This window comes from Myxine glutinosa, chromosome 4, assembly GCF_964187855.1.
Source record: "Myxine glutinosa chromosome 4, kmMyxGlut1.1, whole genome shotgun sequence".
NCBI classification, from domain to species: Eukaryota; Metazoa; Chordata; class Myxini; order Myxiniformes; family Myxinidae; genus Myxine; species Myxine glutinosa.
The window spans coordinates 115620406-115632650 of record NC_136264.1 but is presented as its reverse complement, the minus strand read 5'-3'; the positions used below and the strand labels follow the sequence as shown (position 1 = coordinate 115632650).

Sequence of the window (12245 nt, the reverse complement as noted above, 5' to 3'; positions counted from 1 at the left end):
TCAGACACAGATTAAGAGCAAGAATACATTGCATTTTCTCATCCTTTACTTCGGGCCAAAGTTGTCGTCTACAGCACAGAAGAACACCAGGGAATTAATGCTACTGAATTGATGAAACGAATAGCAGAGCAAAGTGAATGGCTCAATCTGGTGTTTGGCAAAGTGATCATCAATGAGAAATGACTTCTGGATTGTGCAGGACAAACTAACACCAAAGAAAGCGAAAGGTTGCTCAACACAATCTCCGTGAACATACCCATCGTTCTGTTTTTCTTCAATTAGAAGTGGAGTCATGCTCATGTTGTGACCTCGGTCGAAGAGCCTCGGGTACAGGAGCAGGTGTTTGGTTACTGAGCTGTCTTCCCTTCCAATGAGGAAGAGGGAGTCAATGGTGTGGCAATTGGATGAATGCAGGAGGCTCGGTTTTGTAGGAATGTGGATGGAAAACATTTTCAGGGGATTGTTGGGCACCAGCAAGTGGATAATTTGATTGGATGCTCTATTACTGGACGTGAGCATGTGGAACATCATCAGATTAATTTATCCGAAACAACCTCATAGAATGGGACTCAGTGTTCGAACATTAACATTTGACGAAAACATTCCTCACAACCTACCTGACCGATATTGACCAAATTTGGTATTACCTGCAGCTGCAAGGTCTCATGGGATTGTGCTCTCCATCCGGATTCACCCCCAAAATGGATGTGAAAGGGGGAGTTTGCCCCAAATATTGGTATTTCATTCAAAAATCTTCTTCTCAGAAACCGACAACTGGGCAAAATCCAGACCAAACTGGCCATGCGGCATTGGGACCATGCCCTACCCTTAAGCTTTGCTCCCCTTGGCCGAATTTCCCTGGGAAAGGGGGCCACGTGCTCCCTCCCCTAATCCCTCATATTCACTTAAACATATTTTCCTCACAAACTACATCACCGATATGGACCAAATTTGGTACGATGCATCAGAACATGAAGTTCTCATGTGGTAGTGCTCCCCATCCGGATCCATCCCCTATAAGAGCCTGAACATGGGGGTTTCGCCTCAAATTCAGGTAATTTATTTTAAAATATTCTCAGCAACCATGGGGGAAATAGCCATCAGTCCCCCACAGGGCTATTCATTCATATTGTCTTTATTCTCGCAGATACTGCTTATAATCAGGTATTGTGTGAAAGAAACATTTTGGAAGTTATTTCAAGAATTATTACTCTTTATTCACCACTGCTCATCATAATCATAATTATTATTATGATTATAATGCCAAGCGTGATGACACACAGGGTGATTCCAAGGGATGGCCTGGAATGTCCATTCTGCTGGCGTGATAGCATTAGAGGCTACATCATGGAACAGGTTATCATTATGAGGGGGCATTAAGCAAGCTGTACGATCATGTTCTTTCGACATGAAAGACCCCAAGTCTATTAACTTGCCCGAATAGTCTATCTTTGTGCAATTTTTTTTGCAATATCTATTTATGCAACTTGTCTATTTATGCTATATTTAGCTCACCTGGAACATAGTTCTGGGGAGCTTATGGAACGGCGCATCGTCAGTCCGTAAACACTTGCAACTTCTTATCCGAAACTGCTGATGGGATTGTGACCAAACTTAGCACAAATTAGATTTGGTATGTTACAACTCAAGTTTGTTCATGGCATGAAAATATCGGGGTCTAAGGGGGTCTACCAGTGGTCAAACTGGATCCAGGTTTGACCCCCCAAAATAGGAATTTGCTTTTTCCTCTGAAACTACAAACACTATTTCGATGAAACTTGGCAACAACCTTCACCACCCGTGATGTACCAAAGTTTGTTTACGGCATTAGAAAAAACACGGTCTAATGGGGGTGTATGGGGGTGCAAGAGAGTAGGCACACATTAGGGATAACAACCACCTGTGGGAGGTGGCGTTGGTTGCCCCCCAAAATAGGTATTTTTTGTTTGTTTGTCTTAAGTCTTATGATTATGTTGGTATAATTCAACGTGCTGCCCTGTCTTCTAGCAACCATTGGAATTTGTTTAAAATACCTTTAGTCGGTGTAGTATACTGCTTTATTCTACCAGGTGAGCGCCTAGCCTCGGGATATTTGCCTCTATTTGTTTTTAGCAATTTTAGCTGTTTCATAAAACTCTGTGAATAGATAGATTAAAATGGCACATAAGTTAATTAAAAACAGTATATGGCTTTCAAGTACCTCTCCCACCCCTTCTCCCTCCTACCCCCACAACCTCGCTACCATCCAGCCTTCGCACCTACTTCCTTGTTTTCCTTTGCTGTCTGCCTGGTCTCTTCCCCATGTCTATCCTGTTCCCCAACCCAATCCCCCATTATTACATGTTGTTCATTAAAAGTGAAGTGAAAGAGTTGTCTTCCACCCCCATCCCACCTCCAGCAAAATAAATGATCCTCAAATGGCCCCAAAACACATTCATACAACCCCAATCATTAATGGTTGTCTTCTTGTATAGTGTGGACAGCTGACTGCTTTTCCTGCATCTACAATGCCTTATATGAATGAACATTAGGGATAACAACTGTTTTAATGTGTAATTGAAGTAATATTGTATATTAAGTTAATGGGGTGTGGATATGATCTAGGCTTGATGGGCCATACACTGTCGTGCTGTGTCCTTAATGATTCAGAGTCTAGTTGTTGTGGTTGTTAATATTTGCTTGAAACTTTATAATAAGGCATCTAATGTTGTTGCTCTTATACCTTGCAAGGCTTGTTTTGACCAGAATCATGGGCAAGCCATGTTTGATGAAAAACAACAGGAAAGTTTGGCAGTTGCAAAATGAAAGGAATTTCTCTTCCTTGGGCACTTCCCTGATTAGTTCACGAAACAACTCAGCGCAACCTGTTCATGCTTCGAGCATTAATTGAAGAGACTCGCATGTTCCTGATATTTATTTATTTTACCGGAATGTTTTCGTCTTCAGCGCAGCACCAAGGCATCCAGCGAAATTGGTTTTTTTTAAAGCCTTTTAAGCTCATTTTCCCCGGCAGAGCAGGGGTTGGCCTTCTTTTTGGGCACCATGGGTCCCCTTTTTTGAAGCAGTGTTTTTTAGCCCTTCCTGCTGCCAACCCTGTTAATCGCCTTTTGCGACACACAGGGAATTCCCAGTGAACTGGTACTCAATTTGCCGACCTCGGAAGGATGATAGGCTGAGTCAACCCCGCTGTCGTTAATTCAGCGATCGACCGGGATTCGAGCCTAGGATCCTAGGATCCCAAGCCGGCATCCGAACCGCTTAGCCAACACCAGGCTCATCCAGCGAAATTGATTCAGAAATAATAATGGCATGGAATGCATTCTCCGCCGGGTCGTCCAAAGGCATATGGGACCTGGATGTGCTATGGGAAGAGCAAATTGGTGATTATAAAGCAGAAATGAATGAGTGTCATAAGATCAACATTTTCATGTGTATAGCTTCCTTGAAAATCTCCTACTTCAAATGTGTTTCAAAATGAAATAGCCAAAATTCAATATGTCCACACTCAAATCACCTCTTATATCCACAAATATCCGGGCTTGATAGTCCACAAGACATCTTGCAGGAAAATAGTGTTGTCGAACGAAGGCTTTTGAAACCCTTTATGTCTTCTCAAGCCTCTCGTTGGAGTCGAGAATTGCCACTCTGTTTTCGATGTTTCGACACACTCCTTGCTTGTGGAACACATCCTGAACATGGGTTGCAAATCCAAACGCAGCGGCTTCGAGAGAAATGGCCTGCGAAGACGGAGGCTTGTGGCCTGCTTTGCCTCAGGTGCTCGACACATCCGACTGGAATTGCCATTTGCCAGAATCGAGCCCCAGAGAGTTCGTCGCACAAATGTGTAGCAGAAACCATGAGAGTGTGGGAGGAAGTGAACGATATTTACAGCCCGTCCTTCCTTTCCTTTTATCTCCATCTTGTGAGCAACTTGCATTTGTCGCAGAGGCTTCTGGCAATAAAGGAAACTGAGTGAGATAAGATTGAAGTTTAAAACAAAGCTTCTGGAAAGAGAAATGGACAAATAGATAACTTGGCATCAAGAATCACTGGCTATCAGAAACTTTTATTGCTACAGGCAATCATTACAACCTTAACAACATCCTCGACAAGCATGACTAATCTGTACTAAAAGAGAGCCGTTTGTCTGTCTTTCTGTCTGTCGCCATTATTCTCAGAGATGGCTGAACGGATCTTCGTCAAATTTTCAGAGGTTCATCAGTGAGTGCCTGGGAGTGCTATAGGCAGACAAAATTGAACATTTTGAAAAACAAAGTTTGATTGTTTAAAATCGCTCGATGGTACCTGAGCCTTTGTAGCTGTGTGGAAGGGAATATCAAATTAACCCCGATTAGTGTGTGTGTGTGTGTGTGTGTGTGTGTGTGTGTGTGTGTGTGTGTGTGTGTGTGTGTGTGTGTGTGTGTGTGTGTGTGAAAATGAATGAATGAATGATCGTTTTTAAGGCCATTTTCCCCGCTAGAGTGGGGGTTAGCCTTGCGGGCCCCATGGCAATCTAGGACAATGACAATCATGACATGACAATGTGACATGACATGACAATGACATGACAATCATGACAATCTGTGTGTGTGTGTAATATTGAAGGAACTGCGCTCCAACGCGAGTCGAAAGAATTGACGCGACCAAAGACGGAATTCGTCCGAGTTGCTTTATTGAAACAAAACAGCTCAGGTATTCTGACAAGCCCGTTTTTCGGGCAACAATATATATACACATTTATGTCGGGAAGTTTGCCCGGCAAAAGCTATACCGGGTATCAAGGGCGAGCCTTGGAAAGGCGAGTCTGGACCTGCCCGGGCGTGTTTGGCTGCGGCCTGGCAAGTCGAGGCTGGGCGTGCCCGGGCGCTCTGGGCGAGCACTGGAAAGGCGATAGTGGGCATGCCCGGACGCTCTGGGCGAGCCCTGGAAAGGCGATAGCGGGCATGCCCGGACGCTCTGGGCGAGCCCTGGAAAGGCGATAGCGGGCATGCCCGGACGCTCTGGGCAAGCCCTGGAAAGGCGAGAGCGGGCATGCCCGGGAAAGACGAGACCGGGCGTGCCCGGGAGGTTCGGGCGTGCCCGGGAACAGTGAGTCCGGGCATGCCCGGGAGAGGCGCGTCTGGCCGTGTTCTGGCCGGTGCAAGGCGATTATGTACATCCAGCGGTAACCGCTACAATATTATAATTTTAAATATAAATTTTGATTGCTGAGTGTAGGGAAGTGTTTTCGACACCCACAAAAAATAGAAAAAAACAAACAAATTTATTTCTTCAAAATGCCAACAGGATTAGAACATCACCGGACAACACCTGATACTCCTGCTAGTATAGTATATAATGTTAGTCACTCTACACACCAAAGTTCACTCCTACCAAAACAATTACATTCTTATTTTGGGGCCTTCATAAAGAAGAAAAGCAAATGATAACTATTGTATTTACACATTTCTTTACAATACACCATGCACACCTTTCTTAACTCACTCGCCATGAGCCAATCAAGAAGTGTGTTTTGTAAATAGTATTTTAAGAATTCATTGTTGCACTCATTGAAATAAGATGCAAATATTGAATAAAGAGTGGCATTTTGTATGGTCAATGCTTGTATGAAATGGTTGAAGTGTCCCAACATATACAACAAGAAAAGTGTACTACCAAGGAAGGACCACACTGTCATCAGGCAAGATAGATAGTCTCAATATCACAACTCACTAGTTGTACTATGAGGGCCGTGAACACATGCATCCAGTGACAAAGACAACAAGAAAGAGCAATCAGACATTGCAAACCCTCGCCAGGATGTATTTTCAGTGGTTTTTAAGGCTTTTGTCTTAAAACAAATATGGCGGCCGAACCACGTGACCGATGACGTCATCATTATTTTTTTTCTCAACTAATTTATGCCTACATGACCTTTCAATAAATTTAATCTTGATAAGATCAAGTGTTGTACTTGTCGAATTATGACATCATAATGGAGGCACCTATGACATCATCATTGACATATTTTATTCCCCATGGAGAGTTCTTTTCAATGAGCCATTACTCAATCTTTTCTATTCAGCACTTTCGGAGATATCGAGGTGCAAAGTTTTCCGCTTTTTCCCAGATGGCGGCCGGACCACGTGATATATGACGTCATAATTATCATTGAAAAAATTATACATGTGGAGTTGCATCTATGGTGAAAATTTCCTGTCAATCGGACCAACGGTTGCAGAGAAAATCCTATTTATTCTGTGCGGACAAACAAACAGACAAACGGACTCAAATGCAATACCCTCTCCTCTGGCGAGGGTAACTAGAGTGTTTATAGAACATGATACCCCACGCAGTGTGTAAGTATATACTGCAATTTTAACAAAAATAATGATTTTAAAGATCGGTGAAAAAAATCCGGATGTTTAGCGCTACTGAGGCAGTCTTATACACCACCCTTATACACCACAATAAGATGATGTTGAGTGACAGTTTATGAGATGGAGGCTTTATTGATCACCATAGAATGCAGCGTCAATCAGCATCATATATAGCCATAACAGCGGCCTCTTCTTCACCCCGATACTGCACCTTCTCACATGCCATGCCCACATACCAGGGCTACTGAAGCTACTTGACAGCTCTAATTACATACAGCACCCTATATAAATTGTCCAAGTACCGGTACTGCAAAACTGGAGGTTCTTGAATTATTATTAAGGTAATTTGTGTTCTACAGTATTCAAGCATATAATTTTATTTCAATAAAGGTTGAAACAGGTTTAAAGGTGTATAAATAAATGAATTCCGGATCTTACCACCATTTTACCCAATGTCTATTAAATAACCCTATCTAACACGTGGCATTAGTTATTCATGCCTGCTTTCTGTGTCCTTTATAACGTCCTTAAAAACAGTAAGTTTCCTGTTTGGAATGATTTTCAAACTTGGTTTACTGCCACACTGGCAGACAGGGAAGAAACATCATTTCACTTCTCTGCCCGTGTGTGGTCGGGACAAATTCAGAGCCAGGGTATGGTAAAACGAGAAACTTGTCTTCTGATTAATGTTCTGATTCGTGTTGATTAATTAATATAGCATTCAATTTAAATAAGTTGTTCCTCAATCGTTAACTAATGATCATAAACTGATTAGACAGACAGACAGACAGATGGATGGACAGACATATACCAATTGTTTAACCGCGCTTTTCGCTTCACGTGTGCGGGGTAATTATATTAATTTGAGGATCACAAGGCATCTCAGGCACAGGTAAAAGCTATATATATGACCTCCATGATACCTGCACCATTTCCATCTACCAGCCCTCCAATTTACTGCACTCAGTGCAAAATGATGCAGGTAACCCCAAGTGAAGAATTTGACCAATGTATCACCACACAACGGCCTCCCACCAATGAAGATGCCATCGGATGATCTATAACGTCCACAAGCTAAATACACACATGGGATAACGGACCTTTCACCCCCATCAGAAGTACGGTGCGCTATGAGATGCTCCTTGCTTGAACTGCATCAAAACAGAAGATTTTAGTTTAGTCTGACTGTTTTGGACAGACTCGCCATATTAGACGGCTAATCCACCTTGCTCCAATTGGAGTACGCTCTAGGTTTGAAAGCCAAATTTTCGAAACCTCTGCAGTGACATGAGTCATTTCAGTCGAGTAAAATCGATGTCATAATCGTCTAACAACATTGGCATAGCATGCTGTTCCCTGAGTAGCCATGTGACCGGCATACCGTGCGATGTGCCAGACTTCTGCTGATTAGCCATTTTTACATGCAAATTGATCGTTTTTTACCCTGTAAGTGGGAAAAGGTTGTTTAGAGGTGATATATAATATGAATGGCCAACTTTAAAAGATTAAAATCTTCATTTTTACCATTTCCCCTCTTTAATTTATACAATTGTAGTTCAATTTTTAGCATTTCCCATATTTAATTGAAAGAATTGTGATTCAATTTTTACCATTTCCTCTCTTTAATTTATACAATTGTGGTTCAATTTTTAGCATTTCCCCTATTTAATTTATACAATTGTAGTTCAATTTTTAGCATTTCCCCTCTTTAATTTATACAATTGTGGTTCAATTTTTAGCATTTCCCATATTTAATTGAAAGAATTGTGATTCAATTTTTACCATTTCCTCTCTTTAATTTATACAATTGTGGTTCAATTTTTAGCATTTCCCCTATTTAATTTATACAATTGTAGTTCAATTTTTACCATTTCCCCTCTTTAATTTATACAATTGTAGTTCAATTTTTAGCATTTCCCATATTTAATTGAAAGAATTGTGATTCAATTTTTACCATTTCCTCTCTTTAATTTATACAATTGTGGTTCAATTTTTAGCATTTCCCCTATTTAATTTATACAATTGTGGTTCAGTTTTTAGCATTTCCCCTCTTTAATTTATACAATTGTGGTTCAATTTTTACTATTTCCCCTCTTTAACTTATACAATTGTGGTTCAATTTTTACCATTTCCCTCTTTAATTTATACAATTGTGGTTCAATTTTTACCATTTCCCCTCTTTAATTTATACAATGGTGGTTCAATTTTTACCATTTCCCCTCTTTAATTTATACAATTGTGGTTCAATTTTTACCATTTCCCCTCTTTAATTTATACAATTGTTTTTCAATTTTTACCATTTCCCCTCTTTAGTTTAAACAATTGTTTTTCAATTTTTACCATTTCCCCTCTTTAGTTTAAACAATTGTGGTTCAATTTTTACCATTTCCCCTCTTTAGTTTAAACAATTGTGGTTCAGTTTTTACCATTTCCCCTCTTCAATTTATACAATTGTGGTTCAATTTTTTACCATTTCCCTCTTTAATTTATACAATTGTGGTTCAATTTTTACCATTTCCCCTCTTTAATTTATACAATTGTGGTTCATTTTTTACCATTTCCCCTCTTTAATTTATACTATTGTGGTTCAATTTTTACCATTTCCCCCTCTTTAATTTATACAACTGTGGTTCAATTTTTACCATTTCTCCTCTTTAGTTTATACAACTGTGGTTCAATTTTTACCATTTCCCCTCTTTAATTTATACAATTGTGGTTCAATTTTTTACCATTTCCCTCTTTAATTTATACAACTGTGGTTCAATTTTTACCATTTCCCTCTTTAATTTATACAATTGTGGTTCAATTTTTTACCATTCCCCCTCTTTAATTTAAACAAATGTGGTTCAATTTTTACTATTTCCCCTCTTTAATTTATACAATTGTGGTTCATTTTTTACCATTTCCCCTCTTTAATTTATACAATTGTGGTTCAGTTTTTAGCATTTCCCCTCTTTAATTTATACAATTGTGGTTCAATTTTTACTATTTCCCCTCTTTAATTTATACAACTGTGGTTCAATTTTTACCATTTCCCTCTTTAATTTATACAATTGTGGTTCAATTTTCACCATTTCCCCTCTTTCATTTAAACAAATGTGGTTCAATTTTCACCATTCCCCCTCTTTAATTTAAACATTTGTGGTTCAATTTTCACCATTCCCCCTCTTTAATTTAAACATTTGTGGTTCAATTTTCACCATTTCCCCTCTTTAATTTAAACAAATGTGGTTCAATTTTTACCATTTCCCTCTTTAATTTATACAACTGTGGTTCAATTTTTACCATTTCCCCTCTTTAATTTATACAATTGTGGTTCAATTTTCACCATTTCCCCTCTTTAATTTAAACAAATGTGGTTCAATTTTTACCATTTCCCTCTTTAATTTATACAATTGTGGTTCAATTTTCACCATTTCCCCTCTTTAATTTAAACAAATGTGGTTCAATTTTCACCATTTCCCCTCTTTAATTTAAACAAATGTGGTTCAATTTTTACCATTTCCCTCTTTAATTTATACAACTGTGGTTCAATTTTTACCATTTCCCCTCTTTAATTTATACAACTGTGGTTCAATTTTTACCATTTCCCTCTTTAATTTATACAACTGTGGTTCAATTTTTACCATTTCCCTCTTTAATTTATACAACTGTGGTTCAATTTTTACCATTTCCCCTCTTTAATTTATACAATTGTGGTTCAATTTTCACCATTTCCCCTCTTTAATTTAAACAAATGTGGTTCAATTTTCACCATTTCCCCTCTTTAATTTAAACAAATGTGGTTCAATTTTTACCATTTCCCCTCTTTAGTTTAAACAATTGTTTTTCAATTTTTACCATTTCCCCTCTTTAATTTAAACATTTGTGGTTCAATTTTTACCATTTCCCCTCTTTAATTTATACAATTGTGGTTCAATTTTCACCATTCCCCCTCTTTAATTTAAACATTTGTGGTTCAATTTTCACCATTTCCCCTCTTTAATTTAAACAAATGTGGTTCAATTTTTACCATTTCCCCTCTTTAATTTATACAACTGTGGTTCAATTTTTACCATTTCCCCTCTTTAATTTATACAATTGTGGTTCATTTTTTACCATTTCCCCTCTTTAATTTATACTATTGTGGTTCAATTTTTACCATTTCCCCCTCTTTAATTTATACAATTGTGGTTCAATTTTCACCATTTCCCCTCTTTAATTTATACTATTGTGGTTCAATTTTTACCATTTCCCCCTCTTTAATTTATACAAATGTGGTTCAATTTTTACCATTTCCCTCTTTAATTTATACAATTGTGGTTCAATTTTCACCATTCCCCCTCTTTAATTTAAACATTTGTGGTTCAATTTTCACCATTCCCCCTCTTTAATTTAAACATTTGTGGTTCAATTTTCACCATTCCCCCTCTTTAATTTATACAATTGTGGTTCAATTTTCACCATTCCCCCTCTTTAATTTAAACATTTGTGGTTCAATTTTCACCATTTCCCCTCTTTAATTTAAACAAATGTGGTTCAATTTTTACCATTTCCCCTCTTTAATTCAAAAGAATTGTGGTTCAATTTTTAGCATTTCCCCTCTTTAATTTATACAATTGTGGTTCAGTTTTTAGCATTTCCCCTCTTTAATTTATACAATTGTGGTTCAATTTTTAGCATTTCCCCTATTTAATTTATACAATTGTGGTTCAATTTTTAGCATTTCCCCTATTTAATTTATACAATTGTGGTTCAGTTTTTAGCATTTCCCCTCTTTAATTTATACAATTGTGGTTCAATTTTTAGCATTTCCCCATTTTAATTTATACAATTGTGGTTCAATTTTTACCATTTCCCCTCTTTAATTTATACAATTGTGGTTCAATTTTTAGCATTTCCCCTATTTAATTTATACAATTGTGGTTCAGTTTTTAGCATTTCCCCTATTTAATTTATACAATTGTGGTTCAATTTTTAGCATTTCCCCTATTTAATTTATACAATTGTGGTTCAATTTTTAGCATTTCCCCTATTTAATTTATACAATTGTGGTTCAGTTTTTAGCATTTCCCCTCTTTAATTTATACAATTGTGGTTCAATTTTTAGCATTTCCCCTATTTAATTTATACAATTGTGGTTCAGTTTTTAGCATTTCCCCTATTTAATTTATACAATTGTGGTTCAATTTTTAGCATTTCCCCTATTTAATTTATACAATTGTGGTTCAGTTTTTAGCATTTCCCCTCTTTAATTTATACAATTGTGGTTCAGGTTTTACCTGGGCTTTTGTTTACAAAAGGAAGAGTCATGGACGTACAGTATGTATTATTATTTGGTGGAATTTTTTCTTTATATTTATGGTTAGCAATATAGATGCTATCACTCGTTTCCAAACTTAAAGGTGTGTGATGGAAATCAAGATCGCGTCAGGTGACGTCACAAAGAGGGTGGAACCGCAAGTAATGAATTTATCAAATTTCTGGTCATGGAAAGCATCAAGACTGTTGAAATTTACAGATGAAATTTACAGACCTTTAGCCTATGTTGGCAACACAGTACGGTAATGATTGCCTGTCAAGGATATCTGTATGAAAGAGCACATTGTGGGTAACCATTTTTTGACAGACGAGGCTATTAATAATGATTTCATGCATTGCCTATGGACATATCCAAAAACAAAGATTGCATACAAAAGTTTCCACTACAATGATACAAGTGTGTCTCTAAACCTGGATAATTATCTGGAGATGTAAGCAGGCAATTGTTTTGTAATATATATAGTACAAACAGTGCAAGCTTAGTCACAAGTATGAATCAAGGTGCAGGTCAAGTTTGAACAATCCTCAGCTATTGCATGTTAAATGATTTATATTTTCCACTATTTTTTGCTAAGTCTCCCCTTC

At 38.0% G+C, this 12245-nt stretch overlaps 1 protein-coding gene across 1 annotated transcript in view; it reads left to right on the top strand.

Moving 5' to 3' along the window:
• LOC137425761 (PDZ domain-containing RING finger protein 4-like) overlaps positions 1 to 12245 on the top strand; it is a 116402-nt gene that overhangs the window by 61749 nt on the left and 42408 nt on the right. The window lies entirely within an intron of this gene.